Source organism: Anabrus simplex, chromosome 1, assembly GCF_040414725.1.
Source record: "Anabrus simplex isolate iqAnaSimp1 chromosome 1, ASM4041472v1, whole genome shotgun sequence".
Lineage (NCBI taxonomy): Eukaryota > Metazoa > Arthropoda > Insecta > Orthoptera > Tettigoniidae > Anabrus > Anabrus simplex.
Genome location: NC_090265.1, coordinates 792929242 through 792952465, shown reverse-complemented (window position 1 = coordinate 792952465; position 23224 = coordinate 792929242). Strand labels below are relative to the sequence as shown.

The 23224-nt window shown below is 38.0% G+C and overlaps 1 protein-coding gene across 1 annotated transcript in view; it reads right to left on the bottom strand.

Moving 5' to 3' along the window:
- The window catches only part of LOC136857536 (uncharacterized protein CG7065), a 400740-nt gene extending 387413 nt beyond the window's left edge, over positions 1-13327 (bottom strand). The window contains exon 1 of the mRNA XM_067136265.2: positions 13072-13327. The gene's annotated coding sequence lies outside the window, so the exon portion shown is untranslated. The remainder of the gene's footprint in view (positions 1-13071) is intronic.
- Positions 13328-23224: the final 9897 nt, after the last annotated feature.

The following is a 23224-nucleotide window of genomic DNA, read 5'->3' as shown; positions in this document are numbered from 1 at the left end:
AAACTATCAATTTTACTAGACAATTCAACATTCACTAAATTTAACTCCTTACTTTGATTCTCAATCTTACTGGACAATTCCGTACTAACTGAATTTAATTCACTATTAATACTGTATATTTCATTACTTAAAAAACTCAATTCACTCTCCAACTCTTTACTCTGACTATCAATCTTACTGGACAATTCAATATTATTATCGATTTTACTGGACAGTTCAACACTCACTGAATTTAATTCAACACTCTGATTATCAATTTTACTAGACAGTTCAACCTTCAACTCTTCACATTCTTACTATCAATCTTACTGGACATTTCATTAAATAGCGATTTAATCATACTAAAAGTTAAAGCCTCCCCTTGAACCGTCTCCTTAACAACCTCTACATTCTGAGTTTGAGACGGATTACTAGACTCCTCACATATCGTTGCCGATTGATCTTTCCTACTATCAGCCATTTCGCTACTCTCACTTAAATTCGATAGACTCAATGTGGTGGAATTCTTCTGACTTCTCTTATCCTGATTCATAGTACCAACAACTTTAACAACCTCTCTATTTCTCAATTTTATAATACTCGACTCGCTACAACATTTCTTCATACTAAAACATACATATCACGTACATATAAAACACTTCACCGACATAGTTTGCAGAATTCCAACCACACCTGACAAGTGCACCTACACTAATAAGCCTAACAGATGTACCAATCATTCAGCCTCACGCTGGGAAGCCAATTGTAACTTACTGAACACTAATAAATAATAATAAAATATCATAAATAAAAATATGTAAATAAATAACATTACTCAAAAGCTTCATAAAATACTTGAAATAAATTAATAAAATATTTAATTGAAATGTCCGTAGTATGGGCGCCAGAGTTCACCAGAATGGATATTTTGATAGAGCATGATAAACTTTATATCCCAGGGCATGTACATAATGCTGCGTACTGGTACATCTGATGCAGGCCTTACCTAACCTCCTGAAAACGACTAAATAGGTAGGAAATGCACCTAGGTTCATCAATAACTCCACTGATTCTAAAATAGCCAACTATATTCTTAACAAAATCCGTGCATGAGCACCTCACCAACACACAAAATTATACATATAATACACACACAAAAGATTGCTGGAAGACTCCATATTTACAACAACAACAATAATGAAAACCGTGGGAAAACGAAAGCGAGAACTAAGCTACCATTTGTAGATAGTCCGATGAACAATGTACATGTATGAAGATAAATACCCTTCACTGTCTCTATATCAATTCGACTTACCGATTCTCATAATCGGCAGTTATCACATCACACAGATACTGTACCTTGTAATACTGTGTTCACATATTTTAACACTTGTTGTAAAGATATATACACACGTCTGTCGATCCTCAACGTAAATTATGGAAAGTCTGAGATAGCTTTCACCAACATATCATGCCAGACCTCCACAAGTACTACAATATTTAATCCATACGCCCTCCACAATTTGTTGATCAGCCACTTTCCAAGAACATAACAAGACTACGTTCCATGAACGTTTGAAGTCCAGTCCATTGCAGCCGTGTCACTCGAATACCGTATATCCAGCACTATTTCCTACTCGTACAGTGCGTCAGTTGTAGTTCTCTTATACAGAGTCACTGGTTGTAGTTGTCTTCCTTATCGTTCCTTTACAATCTCCTTGGTTGCCGCCATATGATCAACCTTTATAGACATCAACATCCCCCTCCTCTCAGATGATACGTCTGGATTGGTGCTTGCCAGCCAATCATGAGTGAACCTCTTGTCAAGACCATGCCCAGAATTTCTGCTTGCTCCCAAGAGATAAACAAACTCTGGGGTTTATTACATGAGTCAACGAACTTCCCTAATACAACAACAAGCTCATCTCATCAGGCTGGGATATATACATGACTCATGGAATTTCCCAACACAAGTACATCAACACAAACACTGGGGTAGCCACATGACTCAACCAAATTACCAGTTATTAAAGCAATGTTTTCCCACTCGTGCAAAACAAAATACTCATACCTACATATGTGGATATCTTCTAGCTTACAAATATAAATGGCAAAATATACAAATGAAATACTGATAATAATAATGATAATAATAATAATAATAAATCAAATACTGACAATAATATCTCTAACTTCTACACATAATTCGGGGGTGTGATATATGTACTATCACAACGGGCCCACAGAAAATAGATGCTTGTTGTGGGAGGGGACTAACATCTATTGATTATCGCACGCCATAGCCAGTGACAAAAAAACCATTGGTCTAACACCTCAGGGGTATTTAGCAGAAAGACTCTCGAAGGGAGTGAGCCACCATTGAGGGGGCTCTGTTTCATATCAGCCGTTAGCCTACAGGAAATATAAACCTGTTACGGGAGGGGACTGAAGCCTATTGGTTTGCACACATTTTCGTTAGTCACAAAAAAGCCATGGGTCCAACACATCAGGGGCCTTTAGCAGAAAGTCTCTCAAATGGAGTGAGCTGCCTTATAGTATGGGGCTCTATTTCATGTCGGTCATTGGCCCACACCGTTGGCACCCACGACACATTTGAGGTTATAACTCTTTTGTTACGATCCAGTAGTGAGGCAAAGTTGGTTATTACATCTAACTGCATTGAATTAAGGGAGCTGCATAAAATGCATCCACTGGCAGCAAATGCTCAAGCAGAGGACGGTGGGTAATGATGATACCGGATTTCTCTTTGTTCGGTTACAAATATTTCTTCTGGGGGCGGGATGGTGGGATTAGCGATGAGCACACCTCCCTACAAGCATTTTAAGGTAACATTCATATCGTCCCTTAAGAAGGAATACCACGTAACTGACATTTTTGGTGAAAATGACCTTTTGCCACTGTTAACGAGTCCCTCATCTGTTTCAGCAGTGGAAATTTCATAGTTACACACTGTTGTCCAAAAATTGGAGGTGACACTATACCACGTAAGTACAATGACTCATATTTTTGAAATAGTACGTAACTACATTGTCTCGTTTGGAGGGATTTTGTGAATCTAGAGTATTTCCCTCGCATTTTTATTACTCCCACCGACTCATGCATAGTGAATTGAAAGTAGCACAGTATTGATGCCAACATCCCACTCTGTGACTGTCAATCAGTAGCCCAGGTCTACTATGATTGTACTCTGGTGGGAGGAGAAGTTTGTCTTGAGTTCCCTGCAGTGCTTGTGTTAAAGCAATATTAATACTTTTGTTAAAATAATCGTAGTGGTTATTAAACAGAAAATTCAGAATTAAAGCCACTGATATACATGGCTTCAGAAGGAAAAGAGGAAAATTACTTTTCTGCTCTCAGTCATGAGACGTGTTTCGGTGACGAGGATGATAATACGTTCTCGGAACATGAAATAATAGCACAACTTGGATTATCGTTTGCAAATACTTCAATTCCCAGAAGAAATGCTAAATCAAGAAAGTTTGTTTTCAGCATGTTAAATTTTAGAAAACGTAGTTTCGAAAGATTGAATTTATTAGTACGTTTGTTCATTACGTAAATTATTCGTTTCATGTTATATTTTAACGAATAAATATTTTTATTAACATTCCAGATCCCACTACTCTGCAGTTATTTACCCTTGAAGCTATAGATGCAAATTTCAAATCTTTTGATCAGGATAAGTCAGTAGCCTACATATTTGTTATTTCACAGAGACTAAATTAAGGTTACGATCATATGCCATAAAACGTTATAATTTCCTTACATTTCACTTTTATTTCTTACTACCTGTAGTACCCGGCATTGCCTGGATAGTTTCTGAATATTTCCCTTTAAGATTTGCATTACCAGTTAGTTATGTGTGAAGTGAATTTTTATAGAATTACTTTTTGACTTGCAGATTGATATGTTACGACTTATAATATAGTTTAAGAATTATTTAGATGTGTTTGATTTCAAGTTTTAGATTATTTCATTTTCGAGTAAAACTTCATCTTTATGGAAGCTCGAATCGACTGGGAAGTATTTGATCCTGTCAAAAATTGGTAAGTGATAACTGTATGTATTTAGCCGTCGCACTATAGATACGATGTACAGGATTTCAACCGTCAATGAGACTGTCCCCCTCTCACCCCCCACCCCTAAGAGATTAAAAAATCTGGATTATCACCATTCATCTCAGTGACCCCGAAAAATATAGATTTGACACTGTTTTAGATTATTTTTATATCTCAGTCCCCCCACTCACCCTCACCCCAAAGGAGGCGGAACATGAACTTTAAAAAATTCCGAGTGTCACTATTCATTTCAGCGACCACGAAAACTATGGATTCGATACTATTCTAGATTATTTTTATACCCCCTCGCCCCCTTCCACATGGGTGCTAGGGGTGTCTTACCCCCACGCGGTTTGTCTCCTGATACTAATTGATAAGTGTATCAAGTTTGGTGAAATTGCTCCAGTGGTTTAGGAGATGTGTCATTTACACACCCACGCACACACATACATCCATTTTTATATATAGTAAGAAGAAGAAGACAATATTTTATATATAGTTTTTCGATTATTTTTATATCTCACTCCCTTCGCCCCCCACTTGGACCTGTAAAAAATTCAGAGTATTACTATTCATCTCAGAGACCCTGAAATCTATGGATTCAAAACTGTTTTTAATTATTTCTATATCTCGCCCCCCATTCGCTCCCCACCTTAAAGGGAACTGAACTTGGACTTTAAAAAATTCTGGAGTATTACTTTTCAACTCAGCGACCCTGAAAACTATGAATTCGACACTATTCTCGATTATTTTTATAACTAACCCCCCTCCCTTAAGGGCGCTAGGGATGGCTTACCCCCACAGTGCTCGTCTCCCGATAGTAATACGTGTACCAAGTTTGATTGAAAATGCTCCAGTGGTTTAGGTGGAGATGTGTCATTTACACACACACACATCCATTTTTATATATAGTAAGATAAGATTTTTACACTGCGCCCCTTTTCCATCCCCGCCCAAAGGAGTCCTATGAGTGCCTTACACAACAGTATACTCTTTCCAGATAATAAGTCTTTATGTGTAGGCCCTACCAATTTTGGTTGGCAGCTATGCCCAAACGTACATGCATAACCTCGCTGCTCTAGAATCCTGGAACTGACGTTGCCATGGTTACGGCAGTTCATTTCTTTTATCCGATTCCTAGAGCAGAGGCAGTGTGGTGCCAATATCTCCGTAACGGTTGGTTTTACAGCCTTAAAACATGGTTTTCGGGCCCATAGGGCTTACCGAGTTTTGTTCTTTGCGTCAAGAGGATTAAATTGAGCTTTGTCTCGTCCTTATACGACAAATTCAATATTTTGCCTATATTAGGCTATTATTTTTATATCTCTCCCTCCCCCCTCCGCCACTAATTGTTTTGAAAATAAAACAAAGCTCATGTTACTCCCTGGCAATGTAGCTTCCTATAGGTGAAGAAATTTTTAAAATTGGTTCAGTAGTTTTTGAGTCTATTCGTTACAAACAAATTTTTCCTCTTTATAATATTAGTATAGATTGTGGCAGGTATTGGTAATGGAAGCTGTGAGAATGGCGCTCCAAAATTCTAGCCAAATGAAATATCTTCACCTAGGTCTTCAAGCACCACTACAGACAAAGAAAGTATGCACTTTGCATTGAACTAACTTTCAGTACAGGATCATCTAATTGCATGTTATTTCTTCCACTATTACTTCAAAATTTTATAGATGTACATTATTTTGCTTTTTAGATCCACCTATCCTTCCTCATGCCAACAAAGAATCCGAAGAAAATGATTCTGATTACACCCCTGAAACATCAGCTGAGCTATTCAGTGCACCAGAAGGTGAAGAAGAAATTGATGATCAAGATGAAGAATTCTTTGGAAATTTAAGTGAATCAAGAAAAAGGAAAAAAAGTATGAAAAATGCATGGAAACTACACAAATATAAGAAACTAAGAAAGGAAGGCAAACCATACATAGATTGCAGAAGGACAAAAGAAGGGAAAGTCATACAAGATCTCCAGCGAAACGAAAGGAAGTAGGGACCTAAAGAGATATTTAAGGAATTTTGGGAGACCATGTCGTGGGATCAGCATAAACTGTACATTCCTGTGCTCGTGAATTTCATCCCCAGGAAAAGACCACGTGCAGGGGAATCAAGATGCAGTAGTAAGCTGGTCTATTACATTAGCATCAACCACGAGAAGAAACGAGTTTGCAAAAGTATGTTTTTAAACACATTCGTAATGAGTGACTGTTAAGTACTGGAAATGTCAAATTTCAGAGAGTGGAACCATTCCTCGTGCTGAGAAAAACCATCCATTATGCAATCGTAGCAAGAAAAGTGGAGTTCATGAATTTTTAGAAAAATGGCCAAAATTACCGTAATCACTACTGCAGGAGCAAGTCAAAAAGTGTACAGTATATCTGGGGCCTGTAATTCAATCAGTAAGTCATCAGTATGAACTGTACAAAGAGAGTTGCAAAGGAACAAATATTTGGACTGTCAGTAGGTATACCTTCGATACCGTTTTCTCTGACTTGAACACAGGATCGTTCAGGCCAAGAAAAGGCGAATGTGACCTGTGTGTTGGCTACTAAGCTGAGTAAGATTATTTAAAACATATCGCTATGAAGGACAAAGAAGATGCAGAAGCCGAAGCATGTGCAGAATTCACCATGAACCTTCAGGCAGTAAAGGTAGCTTCGTTTCTGAGGGCTAGCGCATTACATTACAAAACAAAGCTTGCAGCACATAACTTTACTGTATATAACTTAGGAACCCATGATGTAACATGCTATTTGTTCGATAAACGTCAAGCTGAGCTGGTGGCTTCAGTCGTTGCCTCTTGCATAATCGATACAATAAAAGATAAGCAAGCAGCTGGAAAAGTCACAAGTTCCAATCATCTTGTATTCCGATGAATGCACCTACCAAAATCGGAACGTAATGATGTCTAACACTTTGTTAAAGCTAGCCAAGAAAACTGGGGTTGAGATTTTCCAGAAATTCCTAGAAAAGGATTACACCCAAACTGAATGGAACTCAGTCCATAGTGCAATTGAATGTAATATAAAGAACCGTGAAATCACACTTCCTCGCCAGTGTGCATCAGTGTCGAAAGAAACACAAGGAAAACATCAACCATACAATGCAGTTTATCTTGACTACTCATTCTTCACCAATTATGCCGTAAAAGATTTACGAGTTTACGACTCCATTCACCCCGGACAAAAAGGTTATGACCCAATTGTCATAGATCTTTGAGTTATTAAATACGATCCGACAGGAGTTATTTTCTACAAATTGGATTTTGAGGATGATTTTGTGGAAATGCCCAGGAGACCTAGACCAGTAAGTGAAAAGAACTTCCAAAACTTTAATAAGAGTGCTTAAAGATCAAGAATACAAAATGGGATCATCTTCAGAAACTCAAAAGTGTAATTCCTAAAGACTGCCACTCGTATTACGACAACATTCCACACTCATAAGAATGAAGACAAGGTATTATTTGTGATTCATGATCACAGTTGATGACTCACTTCATGTGGCCCAATTTGGGTACTATAAAAATCAAGGATGTTGGAACTTTGTATTGTAAGGGTATATTTTAATGTTAAAAATTGAAATAAAAACATTTTAAAAATGATGTTTTATCAATTTTATTATGGAATCCAATATCGCATAACTATTTTCAAAAAAAATTAACCGATCCAATACCGCGTAACTGCCGCTACGGATTTAAAAAAATTAATTTAATAGCACTATCCGAGTATCCAGTGACGCATTTACATCACAATATCAAAATATAACTCTATTATTTCCTATTGTTTTGAAAATAAACAGTTTTTTTCTCTCCTGTAAACTTTGAGTTTTGTCAGTTAATTCTTAAGGGATGAGGTATTTTATCTCTCCCAAGTACCCAATGAGTTAAATGCTATTGGTCCCCATCCTAGAATGTTACCCATTATCCACGATTTGTGTGCATTGTCGTTCAATTAATTAAATTCTGTTCAGTCATTTCCCTGTGATGAACACTCACTCATATTACAAAAGTGAAACCATATAGCTATAGCAAGGAAAGACACATCTTAGCAACACATCTAATTACAACAGATGGTATCTGTCGAACCACAGTCACCGGGCATTTTTATTTTGATAAATGCTTTCCACTACCTTCACATACTACCTATTTGGAACTTCCAAATATAGTAGCCTATTTACTTATTTTTTTTACGTCACACCAACACAGACTGGTCTTACGGTGACAATGGAACGGGAAAGGCCTAGGAGTGTGCAGGAAGCGGCCGTGGCCGTAATTAACCCTTTTGGAGCCAGGAGCCGATCTGGTCGGCCGCACACCATTAGCTGCAAGAGGCCAGAGCTCCGCCTCCACTCTACTACTGTAAAGTGCAAGGCCGTTTTTAGTGGAAATACATGAATTTTAAAATTTGAGTATATCTACCAGTGTATGGCAAATATGGCAAGAAATTTTCTACATATCGACTACATAGAATAACCAACTGATTTAGAGCGATATAAAGAATCAAAACCGTTTTATTGTTGATATTACAGTTGTCGATAAAGTTTATTTTTTGGAAGAAAATAACATTTTTGTGCTTTCTCCCTCTATATCTACTTTGAAAAAATCACTTACGATACAAAAGAATATATGTGATGATATATAATGTATTTCTAAATACAATGCTATAGAATAATTACTTTGAATGAGAAAAATAAAAATTCAAACATATGCCACTAATAAAAACAAGACAATTTTACTCACTGATAGCATTCGCATATATGTATTGATGCATGGCAAATACTGACAAGAAATTTTCTACGTACGGACTACAGAGTATAAAAATAATTCTGAATTATTAAAAAATAAAAATAATAATTGATATTATAGTTTATGTTTTCTGTAAAAACCTTTTCTCGTTTTCGGTTCTAGTATCTATTTGAAAAATAATTTTACAATACAACAGAAAACACATACGTAATTAAAAAAATCTATGGCGCTAAAACCCTGATTTGCTTTGGCCTACCAAGCAACCACTGCTCAGAAGACCTGCAGTTTACGAGGTGACGCAGAGTCAGTGTGACGAATCCTCCCGGTCATTATTCTTGGTTTTCTAGACCGGGCTCCCCTCTCACCCTCAGATATCTCCGCAATTGCAATCACTTAGGGTCACTTAGGTTGAGTAAACCTCAAACCAACCCCCAGGCCAAGGTAAAAATTCTTGACCTGGTCGGGACTCAAACCCGTGACCTCCGGGTGAGAGGCAGACACGCTACACTTGGCCCGCGAGGACTGGCATTTACTTAATGGTAAAGGACTATAACTTATGTGACTATAAGGTTTAGGAGAGAGAAAGTGAAAAGTAAACTGAAGTATGATATGGGCGGAGAATTAGACGGAGGGGCATGTTTAGGTCCAAGAAGTTCCATGAAGGAGACAGGAGGTTGAGGAATGTTCTCCAGAGACATCATCTCTGCATCTTCGTTATCACTAGTTTCATCTACCATCATATTCACAGTAGCTTTAGTGCCATTAGAAACAAATAAATGTCTCTTCTTTAGTGCGGTGATTCCGGCGGTGTGTACGGTATAATTTCGTTGCTACTCTCTGAATTAAATTCACCATCGCTATCCGATAAATCACCCGCGTTAACTTCGCATTCTTCCTAATACTGCATTAATTTATCATCAATACCTGCTGAAAAAATATCATACGAACCACTTGCCATTTAGCTGTCACAAATCCATTCCCTGCAAGGAACAATCTCTTACTGACCGGTTAGCGGTCTTTGTAAATACAGGAAATGAATCTTGTAAAAGCTAGAACACCCTCTTAGAACTGCCAAAGCAAGGTCAGGCACACAATAAATTGTAGCCCCTTTACTATAGGTTGTCACAAAAGTAAGCACATCACTATAGGTTGCCACAAAATTATGTTTATCACAGAATTTTAAGCCAGCCAATGTAATCGGCTCTGGCAACTTCCAACTGGATTTTTAAAGGTCGATCTAATCGGCTTTGGCAATTTAAAGGGTAAGTGCTCGCACTAACATCTGGCTCCAAGAGGGTTAAGGTACAGGCACTTTGCCTGGTGTGAAAATGGGAAACCATGAAAAACCATCCTCAGGGCTGCCGACAGTAGGGTGCGAACCCACTATCTCCTGGATGGAAGATGTAGTATTTGTAGGAGGAAGCTATTTAGTAGAAAGAATATGAGTAAATCATTGCTGACAGGTGGTGGTGATTGCTGTCTTAGGAGGAAGTTCAACTGGGCAACCATCCTCAATTAACACTAATCAAAGGGAAAATTGGGAGAGGTCTGACACTTCGAAGAATGAAGTGCTAGCCAAAGAAAGAAGGGCCTTGAACGGCGTGAAAATGAAAGACTCCCTAGGCTCCGTAAAGCTAATATCATCGGAGTCGGAAAAGAACAAGGGTCAACCAACAGAGGTCGGACAGGAAAGATGAAAGTCAGGAGCCTGACAAGTGGAAACAATGTCAGACACAGCCAAGGGAAATACGGGCACCATCACTGGTGACTGAAACCTACAATCAACATGTTCGTTAAGACTATAAAAACGGCAAGTTTCTGAATAATACATGCATGATAGATCTTTGGAAATTCGTAATGTAATGCGATCAAGACACGTAACATCTCAGTTATGGTGGTGATTATCATTATTTTAAGAGGAAGTACAACTGGGCAACCTCCTCTATAAACACTAACCAGAAGGAAAAAATGGAAGGGACCGGACACTTCAAAAAATGAAGGTATTGGCCAAAGAAAGATGAGGGCCATGCAGGGCGTGAAAATGAAAGACTCCCTAGGTCTTGAATGCTCTAATAACGTTGAGATCGGAAGAGAACAAGAGTTGACCACGGAAGGTTGGATAGGATATATGAAAGTGAGGAGCCTCCCACAAGCGGAAGCTATGTCAGGACTCCTTTAAGGGTCCCGTGGTCACTGACGAACGCTCCAAGTGAAGAGCCCACTAGGGCCTCTTTTAGTCGCCTCTTATGACTGGCAGCAGATACCGTGGGTGTTATTCTTCCGTCCTGACAATCTCGGTTATACAAACCAGAGGATAATATAACCTTTGGAGATCACATCTGTACATGACAAATGGAGTTATATTTGCTGTCCGTCAGTTGGAGACATTACCATCATCACTAGTATATAATCCCAAAACACCACAATCAAGATAACCAATAAATCACACACCCAAAAATCCATGAAGAAAGCAAGCCGAATTGTTCTATATGTAGAATGCAAGTCGAACTGTTCTCAATCAATCAATCACTACTGATCAGCATTTAGGGCAGTCACCCAGGTGGCAGATTCTTTATCTGTTGTTTTCCTAGCCTCTTCCTAAATGATTGCAAAGAAACTGGAAATTTATTGAACATCTCCCTTGGTAAGTTATTCCAATTCCTGACTCCCCTAACTAAAAATAAATTTTACCCCAATTTGTCCTCTTGAATTCCAGCTTTGTCTTCATATTGTGATCTTTCCTACTTTTAAAGACATCACTCAAACTTATTTGTCTACTGATGTCATTCCACGCCATCTCTCCTCTGACAGCTCAGAACATACCACTTATTGTTACAATTTACAAACTTCATCATGTAGATCTGTATTGATACAGTTTAAATTTAGAACTAGTCTTAAGTTTAATGGTCCACCCAATCAATGCACTTCACTTTACAAGTGAAAACTATTTAATAATAAAATATATTTATTAAACATCCGTGTTCTCCCCAGAAAAATTCGTCAGCTGGGTGGCAGGGTAAATTAGTATTTTAAAAAAAAATTAATATGATAACATTTCAATTTATTCCCCTCTGGGCATTAATAATATCAGACAGATAAACATCAACTGTATAAATGAACTATTTTGGTCCTATCAAGAAGGAGACATAACAGTATTTTGAACTTCTAGTATTCTACAGCTCGTTCATAATCATGTAACAAAGGGGCTTACCACTCGGTTGCTGTGGAGAACCATAGGGGTTTGAAACGTCATGCAGAATAGGGTGCTCGCATGAGATTCTACGCTACTCCAGACATTGCTCGCTCACGAGACTACCTGATAGTCAAGCTAAACTGGTGCAATTATACTGACAATAATGAAGAGTTAAATAAACAGTTTTACAGTATTTAAGTTTTAATATGGAACACCTATTGACTGAAATATGCATTAATATCATGCACATGTCAGCCGTTGCCTGTAAAAATGTGCCCATTAAAAAGGTCCTACGGAGAACACTGACATTACTTTGGAACATGTTTCGTCTTATTTTAAGACTACTTCAGCCATAATGTCTTGTAACAGATTACGATACACATTGTTGCTGTCTAATAATTTTAAAAATGGAAGAACCCATGTCCTTTAAGAACTCTTTGAGAATACACTAAAGACAATAAATAATATTTACAAAAAATTGTCCATCACTTTTTTGTAAAAAAATGTTTCTTCAATGTTAAAATTTGAATAACATTTCTTGAAAATATGACATGCAGTCTGGTAGCTGGTAGCTTCAGTGTGCCTACTCTAATTCTCAGAGTTCTATTTTCTGTTTTCTAGAAATATAGCCACCCATTCAGACACTCTTTTGTCCACTATCTTCTACCATGGCAACTGTATGCAGAAATGCTGAAATTCCACTTCTATACTTCAGGAAAATGCCTAACAAATACGATATTGCATTGTTCAAAAGCTATGCTACGGAATCCTACGCGAACATTTTAAATGTTAGCATTACAGCCATCATACAATGTGAACAAACAGGTTGCATAAAAGTCCAGCAATTAAGCAAAGAAGATGTTCTCAAAAGTTAATCATCAAAATATTACCTCCCGAATTCAGAGCCAGAACGAGTGAAATTAAATACCTTCAATATATTCAATTGATCAAACTGTGAAGAAGGTCGGAAGTTTTAATCAGTATTCAAACGGATAATAACAATAGCTACATCAAAAGGCATTTTCTCACTGTTAACGGCTATATTTTGCATAATCAAATTAAATGACTTACCGTTATCATGCAAGCAATTGACATAAGCTGACATACACAACCGTAAACGTAAACAACCATCAACATCAAGGATCGTCCGAAGGAAATATCAACTCCAATCGGTCTCGGGAAATGACAACATCGAAATATATCGAATACCGAATCCACGGAAGTCGAAAAAACTGTAACGGAATACGATTCGCCCTTGTTCTCAGCCAAATTCCAGTAGCGTGTACGAGCAGTAGCTTATACGAGTCCAAAACTCGGCCAGCTGGATACCTCGCTGTACACCCTCTTTTCTGCAGGCTTGCAAGCAAAACTAATGCTTGTAAAGAGTGGTAAGGAGTCTGGATTTTTTTTAGGAGATTATTTGGGATTCAGTATATTATTTCCCAGTCACAAGTCCAATGAAATATTGCACTTTTAACACTTCAGCACACGTTCACATCAATACTAACCGTTTTAGACACAAATACACTTAGATATATTTACCGCAAAAAGCATTATTCTGTTTGTTTGTTTTTTTGTGGAAAGCCATGAAAGTATTACACTATTACACTATTTGCACCGCTCGAATACACAGATTTCCTATGGATCTTTAGCAGTATGAACGTAATACACTTTGCAAGGTTGAGACGATAGAAAACTCTTGGGGTGAGATACACTCACCAGGAACGTATAGAAGTGCCACTTCACAACATGCCGGAAAAAAACATCTGAATGTCTATAGCATAATTACAATTTGATACAAGTATTATCAATATATTCGTTTAAAATATCTATGATAAGTGGTGAAAGGTGAGTTAGCAAAACGGAAAGTCGAGTAGGCAAAGGTACGTGTACTCTAATTAATTTCTGCACCAAAATTTCCTGGTAGCGTGCGTATTGGGGGCATTGAAAAAATAAATGGGCATTGTCTCCATAAGGGCGTCCACAGGAACAAGTTGGGTCATTCGTAATGTGGAAACGAGATAAGTAGACAGGTGTTAGTGAATGATTAAAGCGTAGTCTAATTATATTAGTGATGTGACGTCGCGTGTACTTACCGTTTGCAAACCACGGATGTGTTGGAATATTCGGTTGTATTTGATAATAATATTGGCCTTTCGTACTAGCTGATAGACGCCATTGTGTGAGCCATGTTAGGTGAGCTTCGTGTTTAATACATGGAAAGAAATCGGACAACGGAATTTTGATTTGTAATAAGTGTTCGGTATCTGCACTAGCATCTTTGGCTGCTATATCGGCTACGTCGTTGCCTACGTGCTGACTATGCCCTTTTAGCCATAACAAAGTAATAACGAAGCCAGATATTTCGAGTTGAAAAAGATGTTTAACTACGTAGACATATGTATTTTGACTGGGGGTGAATGATTGTAGAGCTTGTAACACACTTTGAGAATCGCTGAAAATGTTTATTTTCCTGGAATGCAAATGTTGGACATATACTAGAGCCTGGTGTATGGCATATAATTCTGCTGTAAAGACAGTTAAATTATTACGCAACGGATATTTAAAGCTAGTTTGTGTTTGTGGGTCATAAAATGCTGCTCCAACTCCATTACACGACTTTGAGCCATCGGTAAAAATATGATAGTCTGGTGAATTAAGTAAATTTTAAATTTCTTGTAAGCATGTGATTTGAGGGTAGGTGCATTCATTGATTGATTCAACGAAACAGAAGGCACAATGATAATTGATGGACGGAATATTTGAACATCATAGCTATATGAGTACATATTCAAGCGTGGTGTTCGTAGTATGGTTTCGGTGACATGTTGCATTTCAACATATGCCAGATATATTGCCGGATATTGACGATTAGGGGGAGGACGCTGTTCATAATATTCGTGTAGTAGGCCTAATTTTAATTTAGGGACTATAATGGAGTTCGATTTGCTAAAATGTTTAAGTAGAAATTTATTCGAAATTTTTATCCTGCGAATATGAAGCGGTTCTTCTGTAGTTTCCACTAACAAAGCGTTGGTTGGTGTTGTTCGGAGGGCACCCACACTGATACGTAGTGCAGACAATGGTAAGCGATCCAATGCTAATAGACTTTGTATAGTGGCTAAATCAATAATATGTGCACTGTAATCCAGTGTGGAACGGATGGTACGTTTCGTTACTGTTCGTCATATGGGGATATATCAATTAGATCTCCTAAGTAAATACTGTATTTGGGGTTGCCATGCAAGCCTTTGATCTATATATACACCTAAATACAAGTGTTGTGGGACAAAAGGGATGCTATAATTATCAAAAATAATGGGGCTTCTGTCAAAGGTTCGTTTGTTAGTAAAAATCATCGCTGCACATTTAGGTAAGGAAAGCGAAAGTCCATGGGTCGTTAACCACCGAAAAACTAAGTTTAAAACATGGGATATTGCGTCTCTACAAATGTCAATGTTTTGGTGGGAGTAATAAATGACATAATCATCTGCGAAGGCTAGAATTCGAGCATGTGGTGTTACAATAGCTTCGAGGTCTTTCATATAAAGAGAAAACAAAATTCCACTTAGAATTGATCCCTGTGGCAATCCCTGTGATGTATACCGGCTTTCAATTGTGTGGTGAATTGATTTAATGGTTAACCGACGGTTGGTAAATAATTGATTTAAAATAGAAATAAATCTGATAGGAAATCCATAAATAGATAATTTCTCCCAGAGAATATGTAATAGAACAGCATCATAGGCGCATTTAATATCCAAAAAGACCGCAATGGTAGAGTGCTTCCGCCATTTTGCTAATAAAATGTCGAGGAGAAAGATGATAATGAGTTCCTGTGTACTATGACTGCGCATGAAAGCGAATTGGTACTTAGGTAATAACGAATGATATTCCAATATCCACGCCATTCTTTTCATGAGGATTTTACAAAAAACTTTTCGGATACATGATCCCAGTACAATACTACGAAAATTTTCGGGTTCTGTAGGTCGTTTAGTAGGCTTTGAAATAGGAGTTATGAAAAAATTATTCCATTGAGTTGGTACTTGTAGCGTCTCAAGAATACCATTGTAATATTGTAGTAAGTAAATTTGAACTTGGGGTGAGGTAGGGCCTTTAACATAAGATAAGTAATAGCATCAGGTCCTGGAGCGGAACTATTAACGGTATACAATACAGATTGAAGTTCATTATATGTAATTGGGTTTAATAATAAAGTATAGAGACGAGAATTGTTCACTGAGTTTGGGATAAAGGAAAGATTTACTGATACTGGGGCGAGTTTATACAGAGAATCTTCTAAAGCTTGTCGTGGAAATGAGAATTGGGTTGGACTTTGGAAAGTTCTGGTTATCATGCGGATAAAGTTCCAGAATTTCGCAACTGGTAACTGTGGAGTTAAAGTAGAAATTAAGGATTGCCATGCCTTGCGTTTTTTGGTATTAAAGATAAGCTTTGTTTTTGCTATGTGATTCCGTAACTGGAAATAATGGTGTTGAGTCATAGTTTGGCGGTATTGTTTAAATAATTGTTTTCTCTTAAGAATGAGGTCATGGCATTCTTTATCCCACCATTTTATCGAGTACTCCGGTGGAGGGTTCGTTACCTTAAGTGGTCTACACGGGTGAAATATATCTAAATACTGAGTTAAATAAGGGAGTAAGGTTGAAAAGGTGACAGATGAACCGCATTCATGCTGTAGAATATGATTGAGATATGATTGGTAATTTGAAGTATTGAAATTTTTATAGGATCGTACATTACTTATGAATGCAGGTGCCGTATTTCGAGAAGGGATTGGTTTATTACCATATGTTATAATAAAGCTAAAGTGGTCACTGGTGTAGGTGTCGGATAATGTGTGCCAAGTGGTAATGGGAACCATGTTGTACGGCATGATGTAAGGTCCACAGCACTGGGTGGGGATCCAGGGGGAGTTAAACGGGTTGGAGAACCATCATTTAAAATAAACAGGTTATGTTGATTTGATGTAACAAGTAAATTGGAACCCTTTATCGTGTCCGTTATACACCCCCACTCAGTGTGGTGGCAATTGAAATCACCAAGAATGAAAAGGTGCTGGAATTGGGCAAATGGTTGGAAAAATTGCGTCCATTGATTTTGAGTAACATAAATGTGGGGGGGGGGCAATAGATGTTGATAAAACAAGTATTATGGTATATTATCCCTACCGCGTACATGTGTGGAATAATATATTGTAAAGCTAATTGTTTGGAATTTAGTGAAGCTTACACACATATGGCTACTCCATCGAAACCATTACCATCGTAACGGAAAACTTGGTAACCTCTTAATCGGAAAGAAAAATGTGGTTGAAACCATGTTTCTTGTGAGAAAATAATATTAGCCTGCGTTTCATTCACTAGAATTTGTAATTCATGTCGTTTAGAGGTGGCACTTCTACAATTCCATTGTAATAATGTAATCATACAAGAATATTCATTATATGGTCCCTTAGTTGAAATAGAACATGGTGCATCTGTGGCTCATGGCTCATATTTTGGAGTAACGTTACCAGCAGTCGCTGGATTTCCTGATGAAGTCGTTCCTTCGTAGGAGTATAGTTTATATGTTGGGCGGTTACAGGAGGTTGCTGTCCACTAGATTGTGACAAACTTGATGGGGATGATACCTGCGTAAGTTGCGGCATTCTACTCGATGATGGGATAGGGTTTACTGGGGCGTAATTTTCATTTCGAAGTATGGCCATATCTCCTTGCTTATCAAAGCCGGGTTCAGGTGTAGGAGGGGGAGATTGCATGATGACTTGAGTAAACTTTCGTTTACGAGGGTTTGGAGTCGGGGGAGACGGGGGATTCGATGACAGAGGAGGGAATTTATTTTCCTGTTGCTCAGGATGATAAACTGGAAGGCCGATTCGAGCTTTAGCTTCTGGAAAAGACAGATATTCGGTACTCATTAATCGTTTAATTTTAACCTGATACTGGTGTTCAGGACAGTTCGAAGAGCCCGTAATGTGATTTTTCTTACAATAAACACATTGCGTGAATTGCTCAGTACAAGCCTGGGTTTCGTGCTGCTGAGAACATTTTCCACAACGTGCATTTTTGGCCTGACATCGTCGTATTGTGTGTCCATAGCGCTGGCATTTGCGACAGCGTATGGGTGAAAAAATATAGGGTTCAACTTCCATAGAGACCTTATATAGGGCAACATGTGCTGGAAGAGTTTGAGCCCTGAAAACTATTTTAAGAGAACCCGTGGGGGAGGTATTGGGTTTCACCGTCTTGGGTCACTCGACGATTAAGTCGTTGTACGCTTTTAACTGGTACTTCAGAATACAAATACTGTAGAATTTCTTCATCAGATAAACCTTTTTCGACTCCACGAATAATTCCTACTCGTAACACTTGTGAAGAAGGGATATAGGCTTTAATTTTTAGGGTTTCGAGAATGGAACTGTTCATAAAGGCATTTGCTTGAGAAGCCGTATGGAAAGTTACTTGGATTCTATTTCGCCCTTTACGTTGGATAGATTTGACGTTTAACTTTGTTTCATAGAACCGGCGACCAAGTGCCATAGGGTGTAAACTACCTATGTTTTGATCGTTCATGGATTCCACGAATAGCCTACAAAATATGGTCCATGGTGAAACCGGTTATAGAATTCCGGGGAGGAAAGTATTTGTGACACCTCGGATTGTTGGTTAAGGTGTTCTGTGTTAGAACGTTCTGACACATCCGTATTACGACTGTGAGAATCAGACTCAGTTGACTGAGATCCCTGCTGTTGTTTCGTATCACTAGATGACTCAGTCATGGATTCCTCATCCATGGTTATTTCAATTTCACTTTCCACTCGTAAATGAGATCCGGACAATGCCAACGTTCCTCCACTGTCGGCAGCCATAGCTCACCACTCCTTCACCACACATATACTAGACACAACTAATCACCAATGCTGCGCACAACTGGCCCGCACAACTGAGGTAGTGTACCGCACTACGGTTCAGCATGAACTGATGAAGGATGGAGTCTGGATTTTAGAAAAAGCCGTGAGAGCCCTAAAGGTGTGGTTTGTATGTGCCATCTGTCAGTTCAATAATCAACTAAACTATTGGAATGGCTGCAATAGCCGGTAAAAAAAATACCGCATACGTATTATGTTATCCAGTCCAACTGTAAGAATACGATTAATATAATGACGCTATTTATGTTATATTCTCCTCTGCCTTATTATTACCATATACATTTTACCGAACTCGTACGCTCATGTTCATCGATAGTACTGATTATATAGGCTACTTGCTGAACGTATTTCCAATTATTATGAAAGGTGTTGTCAATATAATTTGAGGTTAGGCATATATATAAAACGTAATGACGTTGACAGGGAGGAAATATCCATGTAAGATCCATCTGCGGTGTTAACAGAATCTCTTGAAGTAAATCAAAAAAAAATAGTATATGCTACATATAGCATACTTGAATATTTTATATTGATTTAAGGGTGGCGTCCGCAGTATATTCGATCTCTAACAGGTACACCGAGGTATGTGTAAATTCGGGGGGGGAGTGGAACCCATGGCTATTGTCGCATGAAGAATGTGTATAAAGAGGCGCTACTTGCGAGAATTTCAACTTGCTACTTTTTATAAAACGCGGGAATCGCTACATACCCAAAACTCTCGGCAGTAAAGCTGTAATACACTACTCTTTGGATGTCTCCTAGTGCAAGACCGACTCCAATCCTCAGACCAAGACCGACTACAATATATCAGACCGTAATATCAAAACCAAGATGGTGGACGTCGTGGGCGGAGTAGTTGCCGACTGATGAAGGTTAGGGTAGAACACAAGAACTTCATTTCGACGATAAACCAACTCTCGGTTTTCTGAGATGCCGGAATTTATCCCCGCCAGTAAATCTACCGACAATAGGCTGACGTATTTGAACATCTTCAAATACGGTACTACCGGACCGAGCCGGAATCAAACCCGCCAAGTTGGGGTCAGAAAGCCAGAGCTTCAACCGTCTGAGCCACTCAGCCTTGCGTCACATTAAATTACTTGCGTTAATACCACTGAAAGAGCTACACAATATCTGGTTCAATCCGCCAGAAATGACGAAAAGATCGCATACATATTTTGCCAACAGTGATAATTTAACATGATAAATATAACATCATAGGGAAAATCACTGCTGCACCTATAAACGCTTTGCCAACAACTACTCATCGTATATAATCAATTAGAATCACACATATTCTGCTAGAATAGATGGACAACTCCAAAGCAAATGAGAACAGCAAGCTGATTATTTAGAAATTTCACATAGCCAAATAACTTTTTTTCTTAGATTTCACTTCGCTGAAGGAAATACATTATAAAACTGTTAAAATTATATTTATAACATCATTCTGAATGTTTAAAAATAATTTAAGGAGCGATATTCCTCAATTTCTTCTCTCTCATGAGAACTATGAAACATAACGTGTTGCCTTAGTTTCGAAGTGGTGGGCAATTTCTAATGATCAGCACTCAATAAAAGGGAAGTACACCTGAAGTGATTATGACAGCCCAATGAACGACCCTGCTAATGTTAAGCCTTCTTTACTGGAAAATCTTAAAACATATGTTGACACATGGTATAGCAGAACTTCCAACAGTGATGGTAAACTTAGTTATGAAACGTTCAGACACTAAAGATATAATAGGATTTTCCCCATTGAAGAACGTGAGTATAAAAACTCTATTGACTCTAAACAATGATGTCGTTAACCTACATAGACGAGCTTCAATTTGGTGTAGACTGCTTGATAACAGATATCCACATCATTAATCAGAAGATATTGGTACAATAAAACTCCTGCGTTACAAACGAAGCTAATCTCTGCAAGTCACTCTTTCTTCTGTGTAACTGTACAGATTGCTCCATCTGTCTCACTATAAATTTTGTTATACTCAAAGTTACACTAAAAACAGTTGTATGAGAGGCATTGCCATAGTTCGATTTAAATTCGGTTCACAACACGATCAAAGCAAACACATTCTCACATGACTGCGCATAATTACACATTCTGAGTGACCACTGGCCGTCATGAATACACTCACACACTCATATTCTACAAAGAAACCAATATGTATCGTAAAATTGCATGCAATTACTCCAACTGAATAAGAAAACGAAGATGAATAGGCTCATCACTTTCGCTTGGAAAGAGATTTCCCTAACCACAAATTTTGGTTACACGCATACGATGGTTTGGTCTTTGACTTCCGAATATTCCCATGCATATTCCTTATCCATTTCCCCCGCAAAGATCTATCTTCGGGGAATTTAAAAGCTTCAGCAGCGGTATAATTCGATCTACAACCACGAACCCAGCAGGAACGACCCATTTTGAGAAATGCTATAGCACGGCAGTATTAACACTATTATACACTAAAAATACGATCATATACACTCCTAACAATACAACATACTAATAAACCGTTATAGATTACTATTTTACCAAACATATACTTTATACTCCAAAAACTCGATCAAAATAACACTCTTTAACAGAATGTAAACACTGATATGTAACAACTACATGTCTCAAACGTTCGCCCACGAAGGCGCCATTTACCTCTCAATCGATAGTAGCATTACGGTCTGATATATTGCAGTCGGTCTTGCTCAGACCTTAATGCTACTCTCGATCATTCAAAGATGGCGAATCGAGTAGGCGGAATTGTTGGAAATGTGGGTTTCTTTTAGTTAGTTGTTATGTAGTCGGTGTAATTTTATGAAAGTTGACGATAAATGTTAGTGTCTTTGTAGAATATAAGTGTGCGAGTGTATTTATATGAGTCAGTGGACACATAGGATCTGTAATTATACGCAGTAATGTGAGAATGTGCTTGTTTTGAGCGTGATTTTAACCATTAAAGAATATGAGTGCATTAGATGGACCAGGATTTAGTCCAACAATTGCAATGCCTCTCATACAACTATTCTTAGGTTTCCTACAGAATACAACATTAAGAGAGAAATGGATTAGGAATATACATCGTAATTATTTTGAAGTCCATGACGAAACTGTAGCGTGCCTACATCATTTTGAGAATAAGTCTGAGGTTAGGGAGGATTTTTCTCTATTTCCAAACTATTCTTGTTCCTCGAAAATATTAATTTAGATAGAAAGTAATTGATACTGTGATATTCCGTCAGTGTCTATGATCTTCAAAGTGTCGAGTGATTTAGATGCAAGTGTATTTTACAATAATCTGCGCTTTGCCTGCGGAAATGTTTGGCTCGATCTTGGAGTATAACAAAAACTTATAAGTGTGACAGATGGAGCAATCTGTATACTGTTATACAGAATAAATAGTGACAGAGGGATGAGCTGGGTTTTAACGTAGGGTTTTACACTACCAACACCTTCCGATTCCTGTTGTGGTTATTTGTTATCAAGCAGACTGCGCCGAACTGAAGCTCGCCCATGTGATTGTTTAGTCAATAGAGTGTTTGCACTCGTGTTCTTTAATGGGTAAAAACCTATTAGGTATAACATTTCATTACTAAGGTTATCATCATTGTATGAAGTGCTGCTATGCCATATGTCAACATTATGTTAACATTACCAGGGCCGTTCATTGGGTTAACATAATCACTTCAGGTGTACTTGGGCCGAGTGGCTCAGACGTTTAAGTAGCTGGCCTTCTGACCCCAAGTTGGCAGATTCGATGCTGGCTCAGTCCGGAGGTATTTGAAGGTGCTCAAATACGTCAATCTCGTGTCGGTAGATTTACTAGCACGTAAAATAACTATTGCAGGACTAAATTCCGGTATTTCGACGTCCCCAAAAACCGTAAAAAATGTAGTTAGTTGAACGTAAAGTCAATAACATTATTATTTCGGGTGTAATTCCCTTTCATTGGTTGCTGAATTTAAGAAATTATCCACCACTTCAAAACTAAGGCAACAAATTATGTTTCATAGTTCTCATGAGAGCGAATAAATCGAGGAATTTCGCACCTTAATTTATTTTGAAACATTCAAAATGATGTTAGAAATATCATTTTAACAGTTTCATCGTGTATTTTCATCTATCCAACGAAGTGAAATCTAAGAAGAAACGTTATTTGACGAATTGAAATGTCTAAATAATCAGCTTGTTGGTCTCTTTTCTAATAGAATATGTGATTCTAGTTTATTATATGTGGTGCGTACTTGTTGGCGAAGCGTTTTCAT